Genomic DNA, 6,000 nt, shown 5'->3' with positions numbered 1-6,000 from the left:
CACGGATGGGGTAAGATCACGCATCTGGGTAGAGTCAGAAGGGAAGGGCTGGGGGGGGGGGGGAGGCGGGTGTGTAACTTTTGTATTTCAGTGGTGTGTGTGTGTGTATGTGTGGGGGGGGGGGGTTGTGTAACAGGGAGAGGGTAGGAACCCAGCTCATTCATTTATTTTTACATTTTTAAAAATATTTATTTCATTTCAGTTAGATAAATAAAAACAAAATAAACATCAAGAAAGCAATAAAAAGTCAAATTAAATTAAACAAAATTTTTCCTATATAAGAACATAAGAAAATGCCATACTGGGTCAGACCAAGGGTCCATCAAGTCCAGTATCCTGTTTCCAACAGTGGCCAATCCAGGCCATAAGAACCTGGCAAGTACCCAAAAACTAAGTCTATTCCATGTAACCATTGCTAATGGCAGTGGCTATTCTCTAAGTGAACTTAATAGCAGGTAATGGACTTCTCCTCCAAGAACTTATCCAATCCTTTTTTAAACACAGCTATATTAACTGCACTAACCACATCCTCCGGCAACAAATTCCAGAGTCTAATTGTGCGTTGAGTAAAAAAGAACTTTCTCCGATTAGTTTTAAATGTGCCCCATGCTAACTTCATGGAGTGCCCCCTAGTCTTTCTACTATCCGAAAGAGTAAATAACCGATTCACATCTACCCGTTCTAGACCTCTCATGATTTTAAACACCTCTATCATATCCCTCCTCAGTCGTCTCTTCTCCAAGCTGAAAAGTCCTAACCTCTTTAGTCTTTCCTCATAGGAGAGTTGTTCCATTCCCCTTATCATTTTGGTAGCCCTTCTCTGTACCTTCTCCATCGCAATTATATCTTTTTTGAGATGCGGCGACCAGAATTGTACACATTCAAGGTGCGGTCTCACCATGGAGCGATACAGAGGCATTATGACATTTTCCGTTTTATTCACCATTCCCTTTCTAATAATTCCCAACATTCTGTTTGCTTTTTTGACTGCCGCAGCACACTGTACCGACGATTTCAATGTGTTATCCACTATGACACCTAGATCTCTTTCTTGGGTTGTAGCACCTAATATGGAACCCAACATTGTATAATTATAGCATGGGTTATTTTTCCCTATATGCATCACCTTGCACTTATCCACATTACATTTCATCTGCCATTTGGATGCCCAATTTTCCAGTCTCACATGGTCTTCCTGCAATTTATCACAATCTGCTTGTGATTTAACTACTCTGAACAATTTTGTGTCATCTGCAAATTTGATTACCTCACTCGTCGTATTTCTTTCCAGATCATTTATAAATATGTTGAAAAGTAAGGGTCCCAATACAGATCCCTGCTCTTTTGGCACTTCAAAGCAGATTATATTCAGGTACTGCAGGTTATTTCCCTATCCTTAGAGGGCTTATAATCTATAAGGTGAATTTTAAATAAAATTTTGTTTCATTTAATTTGACTTTTTATTGCTTTCTTGATGTTTATTTTGTTTTTATTTATTTCTTATGTTCTTAAAAGGCCTACGCATGCCAAAGCTGGGAGATACATGCAGAAGTTGGGCCGGCACACACCGTGTGGCTTCTGAAGAGCACGCGAGTATCCGCAAATCTCCCGATACGCGCACAAAAAAATGTGGAGGAAAAGGGGCGGGGCGTGGGCATCCCAAGATTTCTCAAACTAATCTGTGCGTAAGTATTTACACGTGCAAACGCACGCCGGGGGTCCCCTCCCGCGTAACTTTACTTCTGCTATGAATGGCGTGCAAGTCCTGAAACAAAAATAACTAAAGAGGTTAGCGGGGTTTTAAAGGTTGGAGCTAGCAGGGTAAAAGGTAGGTTGGTTAATTAGGGGGGTTAGGAAGTCCTATCCTTTAAGTGGACGAACTGGTAATTGCGTTGGCAGGCCTATGTACCAACGTGCCCCCATTTGCACGCATATGGTCGTGCTCATATAAAATTGTGCACACACGTACGCGTGTACAGCCTATTGTATTACACACGGATCTTATAAAATGGCTGCATCCATTAGACGTGCATTCATGTGCGCCCATGCTGCTGTTTAAAAGTTACTGTCCCTGTTCTACCTGAGGGTAAAGAGACTTGCCCAAGGTCACAAGGAACAGCTGTGGGATTTGAACTCTGCTCTCCCTGGCTTGTAAGACACTGCTCTAACCACTAGGCTACTCCTCCAGTTGTCTTTGTGAATTTAGTAGCTCTCCTTTAATGACAAGACAAACACACAAAGGGTGTGTATAGTCCCTTTTCTCAGCTGGGAGTTGACGTGTATAGAATCTGCCTACGGTTAATAGATTCCATTTCTTCTTCTTGGAAATTCATGTCCCAGATGTAAAGGCTTGCCTCGCTCACCACGTTAAGGCGTGCTGGGGTTGCGTCAGCATGTTGAACTCCCTTGCAGATTTTTAAGCTGGTCATTCTAAGGAAGTGAAAGCCAGGTGCTTTCATCAGCATAGCACAGCTTTCCCCCGGACTCTGCAGCCGTCCAGAATTAAACTGGAGTTTCCAGGAGTACCGCCAGCCTCTCCAAGGCCTGCACTCTATGGCAAAAACCTGCCAGCATGGTGATAACAGAAACATGTTACAAATACCGAGGTTCGCTTAAATGTGTGAGATAGGGAAGGATGCTGGAATTGAGAACCCAAGGCCCCCTTCTATGTGTCTGAGCTGCTGCACTGCAGGCCCTTCCAGACTGTCTGAGTGGTGGATTTCATCATCTATTCAGCCCCACGGGTCTTGAAACTTTTCCAGGCAGCCTATTTCGACACCTTCCACGGGGAAGCAATCAAGACAATTTGTTTCTAGTGCTGGGCGTTGCGCTCTCACGTCCAGCATGTGTAACATCGTCCTTAGCTTTCATGACACTCTGATTCCCAGCAGCGGCATCTCCAGAAATGTTTTGTATGGGGGGAGGGGGCAAAGAGGGGGGCCATAGTGAATTTCTTGGCGAGCAAGCGCCAAGGGCAATCAGAATGGTCCAGCCAGACCAGAGGGGAGGGAGGCGAGTTCTTTGCACCCCTTCCCCGGAGTCGCCCCTGATTCCCAGGGAATTCAGAGCCACACACCCTGCCCATAGCACCTCCTGTGGGTGACAAGTAATCCTCATTCACACAACTCACCCTTGAGATAGCTCTCCCGCTGTACTGTATTCGAGTGATCTCGCTTTCATTTCTATTTCTCGGGAGCTCTTTTGGATGTTCTATATATATATATATTCGAGGCCAGTATTGATACATTTGGACATTTCATTTGGTGATGGACTCGGCAGGATCTATTTCTACACATTTAAATGAATCTCGGAGTCTTTGTGATTATTGTCCTTGCAGTATTTTATCCATGTACTCTGAATGTCGTAAAACATCATGAGGTCATTTCGTTTGTTTTGTGGACTTTGCTCTCATATTTTTTTCCAGGTTCATCGGCCCCCATGCTGATGGGATGAAGGCAGTGAGGTTCAGCTCTTTGAATGCAGCTTTGGCCCTAGCACTTCTCTCATTGTGTCTTACACTGCTGTTATTGGGTGTCTTGTTTCAGACTATCACTGACTCCCAGGTTTTGGTAGGGAGGGCCTGAGACAGTGCTCATGGGCTACATGTGATTTTCAGTCTTTCCTCAGTTCTCCTTAATCTGTCCCTCCCCCCACCCCCTTCCTCTCCACTCCAGAGCTGGAGGAAGCTATGAAAGGCCCAGCCACTGAAAGTCCTGCTTTCTCACACCTCCCTTCTTTAATAAGGCAGCCCACTGGCCCAAAGGAGATTAGGAATAGTGCGTGGCTGATGTTTCAAAGCAACATATGTCGTATTTGACATGCGTTGCCTTTCTCCACAGCATTTTCAGTTTCAGCAGTTGTCTCTGTCCACCAGACACGACCTCTAGCCACAACCTTTGTACGCACAACTGCCGGAGCACGTAGCACGCAGACCCTACGGAAGGCGTAACCTCCCCTCTTTCAGGATAATGGCACATGACCACGCAAGTCATCCGCTGTTGGCTGCCAGCAGACCCGAGCATCCTCTGTGCAGAGGAGCCACGGAAAGAAAATGTATAGAGGGAAAGAAAAGCAAAATGTAGCCCTGGTGCTAAGAGCTCTGCATGCAACAGCTGGGTATTTGCTCAGGTAGGGAAGCCACAGGTGTTGCACTGGGGGGAAGGGCCAGGCAGAGAGCACTAATGAGCCCAGGCAGGTGAAATGCCCCCTATGGATTTCCTCCTCCAAGCCAGTTACAACTTCAGATCTGCTGACGAGAAATAAGAACAGCCACCGCATTTGCTTTCTTCCAAAAAAAAAACCCCCCTTGGATGTACCTTAGGAACAATAATTTGTTCCATGAAAAAAAATTTTCAAAGGGAGGCTGCAGGGGACGAGATAAGAGGCTTCTCTCCGCCATGACCTGGATGGCGTATTTTCCAGCATTATTTCTATGGATGGCTGTGGGACCAGGGATAGGTAACGTGTTACCAGGTAAGAAATGCAACCATCCCTGCTTTGACCGTTATTATATGTCTAGTATTGCATAGAGCCATCAAGGTGCACGGCACTGTAAAGGGTGGGTGTCGTGGGGGAGGCAGATGACAATGAATAACTGATTAGATTTGGGTGAATGAGTGCACATAGAAGTAAGGTCATCTACCTTGGCTCCCACAGGCAGTCAGCAACAGAGTCAGGATTAGGAGTGAGGCGGAGGGAGTGATGCCAACCTTATACGGAGACTGAGAGTGACTGGCATGGTGCTAAAGCTCCCAAATACCAGGATTTTTCTTTCTATCCCAATCTCCCACCCTTGATATCATATCCCAACCCTTGCAACCGAGATATAACCTAGAAGAATTTGCAAAACCCCCACCACTTTATTAAATATGTCAGATTAGGTTTTGCAGGCTGCTGTGCACTGAGGAAACCTCATAAGGAACTGTGGTCTAATCTCTCAGCAGAGAGGAAAGAATCCTCTGAATGCCTCTTAGTGCTGTAACCCTGTTTTTCTATGGTACCTGGTACAAGAGCACGGGATGGAATCACAGACACACAGGATGACCCCCTAGGAGCAGGACCTGTGTGGGGCAGCAGGACTTCAGCGGTTATTCTGAGGCCCATATTCACAAGCATTTACCTGGATAGCAAAGAACCTATCCAGCTAAACTAATATTTGAGCACTTATGCGCCTAAATTCTAGCCAGATAACATTTTAGTGGACTAAAGTTTAGCTGGATACGTCAGGCATGTTCTGGGGGTGTAACTGGGAGGAGTCGAGTTGGCTGGATAATTTACCTGGCTAACTTTAAGATAGCCGGCTATATTCAGGAGCATGGCTGCACCAGATACATTTATCTGGCTAACACGCTGAGCCGCACGGTGGCTGAACTTGGACCTCGCTGTATTTATTGGAGGGCGCAAATTTGGCAGGCTTTAGTTAAGATTACCAGATGCTTGCCGAGGCAGGCTCAGCCAGAGCTGGTTCTGCTGCGCAGGATGATGGCTTCCAGGTTTTAAAGAGCAAGTGAGTCAGCACAGGGTTTTCCACCGCTTCATAATAATAATGGTCATTATAATAATGAGATCCATATTCAGGGCTGTGCGGCTCTGCTAGTTAGCCGGCTAAATGCTTTTGGAATATGGCCCTCAATAATAATAAAATATTTATTTCTTGCACTCTCCGAGAAACTCCCAGGATGCAGCTGAGCTGGGAAGCCAGGATTGACTCACTTCTTCCTGAGTGCTTGAAATCAGCTGGACATCAGAGCTGTGGTGCATGGAGAAACGTGTTCATGTTTCCTGATAGCAAACAGGGCCACAGGTTTACATGGGTTTGGAAATGAACTGTGAAAACTCTATAATACATGGAAGATTTGGATGTATGTTCAGTAAACTTAGCTTTGTTTGCATTAGATTTCATATTTGCAGCTGAATGTGGCAGGGCCGGGTTTAAGATTTTGGTGCCCATAGGCAGTGAACTGACAACCCCTCCCTCTGGTGGTGGCGGCTCCAGTAAAG

The sequence above is a fragment of the Rhinatrema bivittatum genome, chromosome 15 (genome assembly GCF_901001135.1).
Source record: "Rhinatrema bivittatum chromosome 15, aRhiBiv1.1, whole genome shotgun sequence".
Lineage (NCBI taxonomy): Eukaryota > Metazoa > Chordata > Amphibia > Gymnophiona > Rhinatrematidae > Rhinatrema > Rhinatrema bivittatum.
The sequence above is the reverse complement of the archived record's forward strand: the minus strand, read 5'-3'. Positions refer to the sequence as shown.